This window comes from Chrysemys picta, unplaced genomic scaffold, assembly GCF_011386835.1.
Source record: "Chrysemys picta bellii isolate R12L10 unplaced genomic scaffold, ASM1138683v2 scaf2, whole genome shotgun sequence".
Classification (NCBI taxonomy): domain Eukaryota; kingdom Metazoa; phylum Chordata; order Testudines; family Emydidae; genus Chrysemys; species Chrysemys picta.
In genome coordinates, this window is record NW_027052709.1 from 21,740 (window position 1) to 36,372 (window position 14,633).

The window sequence follows — 14,633 nt, forward strand, 5'->3', positions numbered from 1 at the left end:
CCTCTCCTGTGTCATTGTGGAGCGTAGATGTGTTTTTATTAACTTCAGCTTGGAGAAGCTGCGTTCTCCACTGGCAACTGTTACAGGAAGTGTTAGAAGCATGCACCAAGCAACAAAAGCCTTTGGAAAGCGGGTGGTCATCTTATTTGTGCACATATATTCCAGAACAGCCTTTGGAGTTGATCCTGCTGAAATATATCTTGAAAAGGCTTTCAGTTCATCACCTACACTTGCATCAATATCGTGCATGTCATCATGTATCAACACTGTCTCTAGTGCCCTGCATTGCTGGCAGGGCCGGCTCTAACTTTTTTGCCACCCCAGACAAAAAAGAAGAGCGCCGCCCCGCCGTACTCCCCCACCCCGCGAGTGCCGCCGAAATCCCCGCCTCCCCAGCACCATGCAACCCGAAGCCCCGCCCCCCCAGCGCCATACCGCGCCAGCCCCCCCAAGACCCCGCCCCTCCGAGCACCACGCCGCCCGAAGCCCCGCCCCCGAGCACCACGTGAAGCCCCGCCCCCAAGCACCGCGCCGCCCGAAGCCCCGCCCCCCTCCGAGCACCACGCCGCCCGAAGCCCCTGCCCTCCCTCCGAGCACCGCCCGAAGCCCCTGCCCCCCCTCCGAGTACCACACCGTCTGAAGCACCCGCCTCCCTCCGAGCACCAGGTGGCCCAAAGCCCCCGCCCCCCCCTCCGAGCACCGCGCCGCCGAATAAAAAAAAAAAAAAAATCGAGCACCGCCCTGCCCCAAGGTGCCGCCCCAAGCACGTGCTTGGTCGGCTGGTGCCTGGAGATGGCCCTGATTGCTGGTGTATGTCTTCTTCAGGTATAGTGAGGAGTTTTGGAATATCATACAACATCCCAAATATACTGCTGTGTTCCTTGAGCTTCATAAAACGTTTGTCAACTGACTGTATTGCACAATCTAGCACCTGGTTAAAGAATTCAACTTTGAATTGTTGTTTGGGGTCTCTTATGGGATTATCCCGTGCCTCATAATCAAAATGTCTTCTTCGGTGACTCTTGTATTCCTGAATGGGTGGGAAAATAGCTTCACTGTGAAGTTCCTCTGCCATCTTCTGTGTACTCTTCAGAACATTTTGAAATCTCTCATCTGACCAGTAAGACTGTAGGTAGGACTTTGCTTTGTCCAGTTGTTCCATTGCTCCAGATATATCAAGGTCAGGTGACATTGCCTGAGCTGTGCCAGTGTAGCTTTTTCTCAAAGGCACAGGGTCTTTGAAGATCATGACATTCAAACAGACACCAAGTTCTTGTTTATCAAGCCGTTATTCTCCCAACACTGTTGTATGGGTCCGAAACTTGGATAACCTATAGATACCACTTGAAAGTCATTGAAAGGCACCATCAACGCTGCCTTCGTAAGATTCTGAAGATCAAATGGGAAGACAGGCGCACCAATATTAGTGTTCTGGAAGAGGCAAAGACTACCAGTATAGAGGCAATGATCATCTGTCAGCAATTCCACTGGACTGGTCATGTTGTCCAGATGCCAGACCATCGCCTCCCCAAACAGGTCCTGTTCTCTCAGCTGAAAGAAGGGTACTGTAATGTAGGTGGACAATGGAAGAATTATAAGGACTTACTGAAGGACAACCTCAAAAAATGTAATATTGACATTGATACCTGGGAGACACTTGCCCAGGATCGCTTAAAATGGAGTGAAGTCCTACGGGATGGTCCCCTGCATTTTGAACTTGCTCACCGACAAGATGAAGAGGACAAGAGGTGCAGGAGGAAGGCGAGACTGTTCTCCAGTCATGGTCAACAGCCTCCTGCTGAGCCTGAAAACATCTGCCCTCATTGTAATAGAACTTGTGGTTCAAGGATTGGCCTTATTAGCCACCTGAGGACCCATAACTCCCATGGAAGATGATCATACTCAGTAACGAGTGATCGCCCATCATCATCATCAAGGTCAACACCTTGGAGTCTCTTGCTTACAACATTTGTTTCAAACAGTATGTCATTCCACAACACTAAGCCACACAGAAATTTGAAGTTATGTATGTTTCTGGTGATTCCATTTCCCTCTCCCACCGTTCTCCCATGAACAGTTCCTGTCATAGCATTATCCTCCATAATGGCAACTATGGCATCATCTATCTTCCAATTTGGTGTTTGATAGGCTTTATTGCCTCCACTTGACTTTCCCATCATGTGGCACTCAGTGGTTTCAGTGTCAGAGAGGATGTTCCCAGATGTTGCTTCAAAATTTGCCATCGATGAGTTGATGCAGAGAAAAATACATAGATGCTTTGAATTCCATTAAAAAATTCAGCAGCCTCACTAGAAGCTGATGTTGCATCACTGACCACCAAGTTCAATGAATGAGAACTGCATGGGACAAAAAAAGCTCAAGGGTTTAACTCTCGGATCCATGTCTGCACTCCTCTGTTCTTTCCTCTTATGTGGCACCATTATCATAGCCCTGACATCTCATGCAGTTCCCGTATCTTCCAGTTTTTTAGGAAGCACATTTGTCATACCAGCTCCTGTACTATCATCAATGTCAATAAATTCTAGAAAATGCTCTCTGACAGTCACCATTGCAGGGACATTTTCACTAGGTTCTGTTGTTGTTACAAAACGCACCATTAAAGTCATTTGTTCCATATGGCTGATGTCAGGTGTGCAGTCCAGAATAACAGAGTAATATCTTGCTGACTTCAGATCTGCTACAATCTTCTGTTCGACTTTTGTTCCCAGTAACTGTACGATCTCATTTTGAATTGTTTTTCCAAGGTAGTGGTGTGTGAACATTTCTTGGGTGGTGACTCTTCTTAGATGCTCCTGGAGTACAGCATCAAACTCAGCTCCACAGTTTTAAGGAAGTTTCCATTGTTTGGCACATACAGCGGATCGGAAGTGCCACGCGGTGCTAGGTTTTGGGTAGTAAGCATTCTCACAATGGCAATGAGCCTTTTCAGAACATTTTGCCAGTAAAGAGACTCTGATGTAATCTTCTCTTGATGCTGATCAGCTATGGTGGCCTTTAATCTTAGTCTCATCTCAAGCTCTTTCCACCTAATGAATGCTCTCTGGTGATTTGCTGCCTTCTCATGGCATGCCAGATTTCTAGCCAGATTTTTCCAGTCCTTTGTTCCTGTAGAACCCAATGTGGCTGGAACATTAGACTGGAAGAGTTTGCAACAAAAACCCTATGCAGCATTCTGGGTTTTTGAGTACATAAGCCACGGCCTCTCCATATTGTCACCATTGGGGATTTCATGCCAGTAATGTGTTGGATGGAAACTTCTATTTTCATTGTCTTTGGGGAACATGAAGTTTTTCACTTGCTGTGGCCCATGCAGTACAAGGAAGTCCCTCAGGCTACTGCTCAAGTGGGTCCACAGTCCTGGATCATCTAGACTTAAGGAACTAAACTCAGCAGCAGCTGTTTTTTGCGCCTCCACCACAGTCTCCTCTGATCTACACTTTTCTTCAGGAATGTGCATGGTTACATCCATTTGAGATGGAGATATGGATGCTGCAGTAGTTGCCAGGTCACCTGCACTCCGACTAACTGGAAGATCAGGCATCTCCTCACCACTCACATCCTCACTGGGGCCGGAAGGCTCACCGTGAACATTTGTGTCTATGTATCTCAGGAGAGCTCCTTCCTGCTTAGATAGAAAAGCTTCCTTTGCTTGCTTTCTTTTTCTGAATGCTGCCCCAGAGGGGTGTTTTCTTCTTTCAGTCATGACTGCTGTTCTGTGCCAGCTATAGTGGCTCTCAACAGTCAATTGAAGGGGACAAATAAGCAGGCTGGTAGCAGAGCCTGAGTGAGGGAAGAGATCAGCATCTTAAGGGCCTAACTGGCTCCTACTACTTCAGTTGACTGCCTGTTCTCCTCAAGTGGATTCAGGGAAGCAGCAAGAAACAAGAAGCTCCCTGAGAAGCTGGTGTTAATCAGTCCAGGCTCCTGGGGGTGCTAGAGCGGTACATAAGAGGCTCCTCCTCCTCTCTCTCCCTGCAGCTCTTGCTGCTTTCTGTTATTCCCTCTCACCTTTTCTCCTGCCTGCCTGGTATGTCTCTTGTGCCCTCCTTCCTCCAGCGCAGCACTCCACCATCTCTGTGCATCTAGAGCAGAGAGAATACATATGCACCTGCAGCAGACCCAATTTTCTACACTCCTAGTGGTGCCCCCCCACAGTCTGGCACCTGAGGCGGCCGCCTCAGTTTGCCTCATGGTAAGGCCAGCTCTGGCTGAATGTAATGGCAACAGGCAGATGGGCTTTGGTGTTCTGCAATAAAATTATCATTATTAATTTTTTCTGTGTGAAATCATAATGTGTTTGGTTTCCATTTTAAAGGAGAAAACATCAATAAATCAATCCTGAAACATCCTACTCCAGTCAAGAGGACAGTGCTGACATTTAGAGATGGGAAATGTAAGGTAAGTGAGGTCTGTTTTTTTCTTCACATGTTAAACTGAATGAAAAGAAAATGTAATAATTGCAGGCTTTATATTAACTATGTCAAGTGTTTTCCAGTGCACCTATTGGAAGCACTGATCTTCCAGTAGACTGGAAGCATTTCAGCACAGGATCACAGTGTTATGCTCTAGCACAGAGGGTGTGTTCACCTTCCATGGGGATGGATTGTGATTTAACGATCTGCGTGGGGTAAGAGGCACTGCCTCCTGAGCAGGCCAGGCAATCAGCTGTGACTCTGAGGGTTACAATTCATTTTCTGGTGGCCCGACTTGCTCCAGGAAGGAAGTAACTCGCTAATCATCGCAGGTTATTTCTCCCGCTGCTCTGGCCAGGATGGTGTGGAGCCAAGGCTTTACCCACTCTCTATGTGGGAGTAGGGGCCCTGCAGAGGCTGCTTTCCCTTTGGGAGCTACTGGGTACCTGGCCTGTGCAAGGGAGTGAGTGAATGTCTTACACCTGCTTACTCTGCCATGTGGGTATGGGAGACAAGCTGAGAATTCTGCCTTGATTGCCTCAGTTGCTGGCTGTGGTATAGTAGCTAGAAAGAGGGTGAAATTTGCCATGGCAGTGTGTATCTGTGGATGACCGCAAACCTATGGCTTAGCAGGAATGCATGATGGTGGCATTTGCCTGGCCAAGAGGCTGCCTCCTCTAGAAAGTCCCAGAGTGCCTGATGCCAAGCCCACTGAAGTCAATGGGAGCCTTTTTCCTGACCTCAGTAGGCCTTTCATCAGGTGCAGATAGAGAGAGAGAGATTGTTCACTCTACAGGTTGTCTGTGACTCCCTGGAGAGGAGTATGGACCAGTAGGCTCACAAGGTATGTGTACTGACACGTGCATATGCAGCTGCATGGACCAATGATGTTGGCTACCTTGTTTGCCCTGTCCCTCATCCATTCCTATTTGTTTGTTTCATCTACATGTTGCATCTTCTCCTTAACTCAGCATGTAAGCAGGGACTGTCTCTTGTCTGATGTCTACCCAGTGCCCAGCACACTGGGATTCTGATCCTTAGCTAAGGCCTCTAGGTGCTAATGGAGTCCTACATAGCAGCCCTCTGTGCAAGTTCCTGTCCTTCTTGCAGGAACAGAACGCACGTGGCCCTGCATGGTGACGGCTTCAGGCAGGCACAGTGCGGATTTACTATGATTTGGGCTTTTGCAGCTGATATTTATTCATTTAATATTTGTAGAAATCAAAAGAAATTATAATTAAAGGGCACCTTTCCTAAGTGCTAGGTGCCCCATGTCCTAGTTTATATAAACAAGCAAAACAAAGTTAACTCCCCAGCTCACCCCCAGCATTCTCTGAAGGGCAACAGGCCAGGGTGCTGGAGCTTGATCCAGGACTGAAGGCCTGTCATGGGGGAACACTCTACTGCCAGTTCCCCCTCCACTTTAAATTCATGGGGATCCTGCTCCAATGCCTCTGCTGATAGCAGCTGTGGCTGTGTGGCAGGGGAAGACGTGGTCCCTTGTGAGTCTTTTGTGGGGAGAAGTGTGAAAGCTAGTGGAATGGGTCAGTGAATTCAGCAACACAAACCCTCTTTAACCTATTGGTTACGATAAGGGGGGAAATTGTATTAAATAACTAGACAATGACCCAGAACTCTAACCGGGGGTACGGAGCACTCCAAGGAGGAAAGTAATGCCGAGTTAGGCAAGAGAGCAGTGCAAAGCAGAGAGGGTTCCCTCTCCTGCCCCTTGCTTGGGTAAACAGTGCTCCCCTCACAGCTTCCCACATCAGCCTGGTTTAGTGAGAGCTGCCCCTTCTGTTTCAGTCTACTTCAACTGCTGCAGCTGAGTGTTTGTCAGGGAACAGAAAGCCCAGTATGTCCCTGAGGACATCGCGGACACGCTAAACAATCTTGGTTACTCATGTCACATTGTCTGGCGTGGCTCACAACTGTGAGTGTCTACCTCGGGGCAGACTGTCAGAAAACAAGGGCAGACACCCCAAACTGGTGGTATGTTCTATACTTAGATTTCACTAATGGGAACTCCTGGATCTCTGTAGCAGTCTTACCATGGAGTCACAGACAGTCCCCTGATACTCTCCAGCCTATTTTGCCACCTGGACAAACTGGACTTTGTGAACATGGTCACATAAACCAAAATTCACACCGCATCAGGGTTTCTCCCAGTCCCAAGAGACAAGTCACTTACCCCAGATCAGGTGGTACTCCAGATCTTACACCAAAGACAAAGCTGGCAGCCAATTCTATAGTAAACTAACTAAAGGTTTATTAGCTAAGAAAAAGAATGAGAGTTATTGAGAGGTTAAAACAGGTAAAATATATGCACAGGTGAATCACAGTTTGTAATTCCAAGTGGTGGCAGTGAGGTAATAAACTGCCAGTTTCCAAAAGTCTTTCAGGATACCCAGATTGTCTCTGGGGATCTTTACTTTGCATCTGGTACACTTCCCTGGAAGAGTCCAAACAGTTCAGAGATGAAGGATCTTTCTTTTAATCCATATTTATAGATTCTTCACACATAAAGCAGGCTGACAGTGTCTCTACCCTTGGGGGTTTTCCTTTAACACTGGGTGAGGAATGTACTTAGTCTTTTGACCTCGGTCCATCATACATAATGGCCACTTGCTTTGAAATTAGAATTTTTTGTTTCATTAGCATTTCACAGGTTTTCTTTGTCTGATGAGTTATTTAGTTACAGGGGTATTTACAGTGTTTGCCCTTACATCATGACAGGACACAGATAAATAAAAACAATGCATGTAACAACCCATTAATTGTATGAAGTTTAAATACCCTGTACACACTTTTAGACCATTACTTTAATCTATATTAATGCCCCAGGTGAGGCATAAACAAGGAGTTAATGCCTTTCTGGCTGGCAGAAGTAATACCCTGGCCACAGGGAAGTATGCCACTTTCCCTGCATTAGCCATTTACCCCGGTAGCTAGAGGATTAGCTTAGAACGGGTTAATTTCCAAGTATTATTTCTATTTGAAACAAGCCAGCCAAATGTGGAAATAATCTCTGGCAGAATCCTGTGCAAACTTGTAATGCATGACATTTAAATAAAGAAATTTCCCTTAAAATATCCCTTGAGCTGAGAGAGGTCATGCCTTGAAGTGATAACTAATGTAGCCGACTGTAAGAGCTTCCTGGGGGGAGGGACTGGGCCTTGGCAGCAGTATAATAGCGCTTGTGTGCCTCTGCTCTGAAGGCTGACCAGCACTGACTGTGTTCCCGATGTATCATTCCTCCTCGTCTCTCATGACTCAGCCTGCAGCAGATCTCATTGTGATTCAGTCACCAGCTCCCACAACCTAGACGGGAACGTTAAATTCTGTTTAAAATATTCAGCCTAAGCAGCAAAGATAATTTTTGAGGTGATGTTCCTTTTTTTTTTTTTTTTTTTGACTCAAAGTCACCCAGAGAAGTGGAATGATAATTGCACTTTATGACATGCAGATGCAGAGTGTAGTTTAATTAAATATGTAACGTCAGGCAGAGACTAGCAGCCAAAATAGGACTAAAAAGGAAAGCTGTCACCTTTACCACAGTGGCACCAATCCTGCTGGCCACACTTGGTGTAAATTCCCATTGACGTGCCGGGTAGCCAGACTTGACCTATGTGTTGCAGTTGTAAGTGCCCAGAGGCGACATGTATGGGATTAATTTATTTGCTGTCTTTCATAATGTCACAAACTTTATTTTTATCTTGACACTTTTCTTTGACCTATGTATCTGGCTAATCTACGGTATTTCTAAAGCTCCTATGCTCTTGGGCTCTAAGCCCTGGTCCTGTGAACAGTTACTGTATGTGCTTAATTTTAAGTACCTGAGACTACTCGTGAGCTTAAAGCCGAGCATGTGTGTGAACAGTACTGGATCAAGGCCTACGTACGTCTGACATTAGAATGGTTCCTTTCCTGGGTTATTAAAGGTATTTGAAAAGCAAATGGGATTTTTAATGCTCAGTGCTCTTTCTTAGCTCTTTGCACTTCTTACGTGGGGAGAATGGGAGCTGAGCAGTCAAGTGTCCTTACTGGGCCGTGCTCACTAGGCATCAGGGCTCCAAGACACCGGGGAATGTCTGTATTTCTTTTCTTTTCAATCATGGACCCCTTCCCAGCCATTCTATGTTATAACAACGTGCTGGGCTGAATTGCTGGGAGCATTGAAGCAGCATTTGCTGAACTTAAGCGGGGAGCAGGCGGCCAGCCATCATCTTTCCCCTTGCCTCCAAATTCTGAGGGCAACCGATAGGCCACTTCAGCCCCTAGTGCAAGTTACAGCTACTTCAGGGCTATCCAAACCTTTGCAGTTTGGCATAGTCCCCTTGGGGCCATCACTCCAGCTGTGTTTTCTCCTACCCGAATATACCCCGTATGCTGGAAGGCAGAGTGCTATAGAGTTGACTGTGGGCCAAAATCTGCTGCCTATTCCCCATCTTTTTTTTTTCTTTGAGCAAAGTTGATATTTGGGGCCAGTATACTTGGCCATGCTCTTGCTACACTAATATGTTAGCAAATCTTGCTTGACATTGTATTGGTAACAACAGGATGTATTTCCTACTCACTGGCATTCATTAGTTAATCTGCATAGGGACAGCGACATGTTGTGGAAATGGGCCTGGGCTTCACAGTTCAGAATCGGACCCAAACTTGCCAAAGTGCTGGTGTGTTCAGGCCAGGGACTTGAGGGTCAGTTTGAGGTGGCAGACAGCAATGAAGTTCAGATTCACACCTGAACTTGTCCCGGGTTGTATGGCTCTGGTGTTTTGATTCAGGCTTATCTCTGGTAATAGCAATGATAAACACAGGTAAGACTGGGAAAAGCTGCCTGCAATTGTACCAGTTAGCCCTGATTGAGGGCCTGATATTCTAAGCTGGTGAGTATCCTGATTTTTCGTTGTGATCTGCGGGAGCTGAGGGCTCCCAGCACAGTGCAGGCTCAGATGCTACATTCTCAAAGGATGTTAACTGCAAGAGATTGTCATTGGTGGCTGAGATACATGAGGGAGTTTGGTGATCAATCCTCACCGATGTACAATGGGAACCGGGTGCCCAAATCCCTGAGGCTTCTTTGAAAATCCCAGACACTGTCTTTAGTTATGGAACTTAGATGGAGTAGTTTAGGTAGATATAGGCAGACAGAGGAGCAAGCCAATAGGCAATTCATTGTGCAGGTTTGCCTTGTGGGATCTCTCTTTAGCCAGGTGGGGGCCTGAAAGTGTGAAGTTGAAAGAGGGCTATCTTTTGTGCAGAGCTCCTCTAAAACTTTTTCAGTGTCATTCCCCCTGTTTTGCCACCCCCTTGGAGAGCAGTTCCATCTGGGCCAAGTGTCCCTGGTCTCCGCCAATTCCTGTCATCACCTTAGCTTGCATTGCGCTCACTCTCACATAGGAGGCTAGCCTGCCCCTCTAGGATACTGAGAATGTTAAGAAAGTTTGTTTAGTTAAAACAAATTTAAAGTGCTGCTCCCACTCAACGTTGCTTCTTACTGATTTAAAAGTGTTTCCATTCAGCAATCAGTGCCTCCCCCCATGCCCGTAAGGGTAATTGCTCTTTGGCAGTACATTTTTTGATCAGAATAGAACTTGAGTAGGGAGGGGTTCCATGGGTAGGGGCTGGCATGGAAAACCAGCGGAGATGGCTTGGGGCAGGGCATCAGCAAAAGGAGGTATTGAGGCTGCCATCATTGGCAGAGCAGACAGGGTGCAGGCCATGTGATACGAAACCAGATAGGGTGGGGAGATAAGTAATGAGTACAAGATGTTTAAGTCTGGTGTGATGGAGAATGAGGAACCAGTGGAGTGGTTTAGAAGAGGGAGGTAATATGGTGACTTGGATGGGAGATGCTGGGGTTAGAAAGAAGATGTGTAAATACCACCCACCCGCCTGAATGGATAATGGAACTTGAGGTTGCTGGTAGTGAAGGGGAACAGCTTCAACAGTGAGGGAAGGAGACGCTCATTGAGGGACACCAGGTAGCTTCTCCCATTGTAGGGGCGCTGGAACCATTTTTATAGTGGGGGTGCTGAGAGCCATTGAACCAAACTGTAAACCTGCATATAATGGACACTATTTCAAGCCAGGGGGTGTTGCCGCACTTCCATAACCCCTAGTTCCAGCACCTATGCACCCTTGGAGTGTCTGGTGTCCATTGGCTAGTTGTAGGAGAGGGGTGCTGATTGGCCAGCATTCCCCAGCACCCAGGATTTACCCTGGGGCAGGGGCCATAGGGAGCCTTTTTTGGCTCTGGCAGTCCCACTCTGAACTAGGAAAGGGAATCTGGCCTGATGGATGCTGCGGGTCTAGACGATGACCCATTTGGTAGTCAGGAAGGAACTTTTTCTCCCATAGGCCACATGGCAAAGGACCAGGGTGGTTTTTTTGTGTATGGGTTTTTTTGCCTTTCTTGCAGCACCTTTAAGCTACAGTGGGTTAAATAGGAACGAGCATGGTACTGAACTGATGTACTTGGTTGAGTTGTTAATTCGTCACAACTTGTGGCCAGTTTCCAGTGCATTTAAAAGGATAAAATGAACGGTTCCCAGAGGTAAAAGACCTGGGATTTGGTGATGGGCCTTGGGCTCATGGGATGGCATGAGACCTGGTTACCTGTCCCCACCCTTCTGCACCCTCTGTCCCCTCATGGTGGGGAGGGTGGTAGGTCTCAGAGTAAGCTGAGCCCTTGGGGGTAGGCTGAGGAGAGCTTACCCCAAATTACAGGTTAATGGTAGGAGCCCAGTAACCCCTGCAATGTATGCGATTAAATGCCTGGTATAGGAGAGTATGGGGGATGGGCAGGTAGCACCCCCTCCCCGGTGTTTAAATGTAATAAAAGTTGCAACCTGCCATTTAAACTCTCTCCATGCATCTGTCTTCATTTCATCTCTGTGTCTGTATCAAAAGGATTGAGCAAGGGGAAAAGGGAATTGGGACAAACAGCGACATCTGTCTTCAGCAATTGCTACTTGTAAACTTTAGCAAAAAATATACTTTAATAAAGAGTTGCTGGTAGCCAGCTATCCAAAAATAATGCAAGTGTGATAAATGAAGGGGGGAGGAGAGTGCCTCCCTTTTATGGACACCCAGCCAGCCAGTTAGTTATAAAGTCCCTCTCGGTGGCTGTTCTCTGCTTGCTTTACCTGTAAAGGGTTAAAAAGTCTCCCTGGCTAGGTAAAAGAAAGGGAGTGGGCACTTGACCAAAAAAGCCAATGGGATGGCTGGAACTTTTTAAAATTGGAAAAAACTTCCCTTTTGTCTGTTGTCATTCTTGGGGAAGAGGGGAACAGGGCAGCAGTTATACTATGAGAAGCTTTAAGCCAGGTATGAAAAATCATCAGATCATACCTAGAACTACTTATTTGAAACCCCAGATGTGTAAGTAGATGAGGAATGTCTAGAAAGACAGGATTAGGTTTATTTCTTTTATGTTGTAAGACTTGTGGACTTCTCTGTGCTAACCCCAGATGCTTTTGTTTTACTTGTAACCTTTCAGCTGGACCTCAAGAAGCTATCTTGATGCTTAATCCTTGTATTGTTTTAATCAAATTTACCTTTTTTAAGACCAGGATTGAATTTTTGTGTCCCTAAGAGGTTTGTGCATGTTGTTTAATTAGCTGGTGGCAACAGCTAATTTCCTTTGATTTTCCTTCTCAGCTCTTCCCCGAAAGGGGTGTGTGTGAAAGTGCTTGAGGGTACCGCACAGGAAGGAATTCTCAAGTGCGCCTTCCTGGGTTTCAAAAAGGGGGTGTTTGCACTTGGGTGGTGGCAGCATCTACCCATCCAAGGTCAGAGAGAAGCTGTAACCTTAGGAGTTTAATACAAGCCTGGAGTGGCCAGTATTAATTTTTAAAATCCTTGCGGGCTCCCAATCTTGCACTTGAAGTGCCAGAGTGGGGAATCAGCCTTGACAGCAGGGGACAGAAACAGCCTCGCTGGCAGGGGCACAAACCCGCTCAAGCCGGAGCAGTGGGAGAGGCAGCTGTGTTGGCGTTAATATTTCCATTTCGTTTTGAAAGGACCATCTTCAAAGGTTTTGAACAAATGTATATTAATAAAAAAAAGATCATAAGCTTTAAAAAAGAAAGAGTTGCTAGTTACATCTTCTGTCCCTGAGATCAAAGTTTCTTTCAAAGGCCGTGAGGAAAGTTATTGAAGAAACATTTAAAGTCAGTGAATTAACAGTTAAAGAAATCAAATTGACTTGCTGTAAGCAATAGGTAAATGAGAATCAGAGCAGCCTTTCATTTTGACTAGGATGACGGCAAGCACTTTTTAAAATTCAAGATCTTTGGATAAATTCAAAGTCTGTATGCAAATCATGCTTTTTTGTCAGTTCTTGAGTCCCATGCTTTGCTTTTTGAATGGGAACCTACCTTGAGCCATCTGTGTAAGGACTTTGGCCACTGGGCATGCTGTATGAACACCGTGCTCATCACTGTAATATTTGTGTTCCTCTAGCAGTGCATTAAGCCAAGTGACTGCTAAATGTTGTCTGATCCTACAAGTGGCAGAGTATCCTTCTCTCCTACTGACTTCATTAGAAATGGAGAGTGGTCAGCATCTTACAGGACTGGGCCCTTTGGTCCTGATCCAGCATAACTTTAAGCTTCTGACTAGTCCCAGTGTGGTCATGTGCTTAAAGTTACACCTGTGTGGCTGTGAGTTGCTGGAGTGGGGCCGTGGGTCGTTGGCTGTTTGAAGCAAAGACCTTGTCCTTATGTTGGTTTCTGAAGCACCCAGTTGGTGCTATATATGCAATTAATAAATACAAATAGTGGTTTGTTTCATTAAACTCAGGGGCAGCTGAGCCACGTTCTAACATGTTCTAATGCCCAGCCTGTGAGGATGGCCTACTGTGTTAGAACACAATTTGCCCAAAGTTGTGTTTTGCCTGGATTGAAAAAATCTACCCCCCCAAAAATAGAACTTGTTGTTTTTTAACCCGCTTATAACAGTTTGGCCTCATCCACACAGACTAAGCTGTTTTAGAACATGAACTTGCTGCAAATGACTTGAGCAAATCACTGTGTAGTTTGTAATGGGCATCTTAAGTTTTTATTTCTAGAAATGACTTCCAGACGGTTAGGGTCTTCACTTCTTCTGTGTCTGCTCCTCTGTTTGTGGGAGGCAGTGGTAAACCTTCTGGGGCTCAGATCCTCAGCTTGCATAAATTACAGTGATACCATTGATGTCAAAGGAGCTGCCCCAGTTATCTTCTGTTGAGAATTTGGTCCCCATGGCCTTCAATGGGGGCAGATGAAATCATACTGGTATTTCTACCTGTGTCTCAGTCCCACACCTGCTGCTTCAGTAGTGCTGCTTTCTGGAAGCAGGTGGAACCTCTTTCCTTTCCTCTTTGAAATGGAAGTATCCTCTCTTGTTTCTGTAGTTGAAAAGCATGGCAGAAATAATGCAAGGGCGGGGATGGGATGGCAGAGTCCTTGAGCTATAGTTGCATTCTAAACTAGTGGGGTGTTAGTCATTTATAAATGAGATGTTCACAGAGTTGGTATCTGACCTAAAGGAAAATAAGGATGTTTGTAATGTATCCACTTTGATGACCTAACAATCAGAAGCAGACATCTGTATTTTGTGGATGGGTTTAATGATGAGCATAGGATTCAAACTCAGATTCTTGTAGCAGACTGGAGATGCATGTATTATAGTAGTCATGATGAACAGGGTAGCATGCTATATGATGTTATTGTAGTTCTACTGATAGCTCCACAAGATGGCTCTACAAGATGGATGGCTCCACAAGAGTATTGGGATATCTGGAATATGAAAAATCAGAGAGATTTAGCATGTCCAAAAGATTTTGATATAATACATTGAGAATACCATGTTTGAATACATTTAGAATCTGCTATTAGCTCTTTTAATTCAGAAATAATGTACCATGAATTCATCATTTCTTTGTCTGAGTTCTTAGGAAATCACGTATTAGTTTATGCATCATTACAGCTGAATTATTGCGACTTATAAAGTTTTACAAAAATATATTTTAATACAGTTGCTGGTAGCCAGCTATCCAGAGAATAATCAAATGCAAGAGCTTTGGGCAGCTTGAGTATCATTTAGAGAAGTTGCAGATGATACCATGTCGGTTCAGGTAGCTCTGAATGTAGGGTAGTTGATTAACATGTGGGTAGGGCAGGTATTTTGCTATGGTAACTATAGTTTAAACCC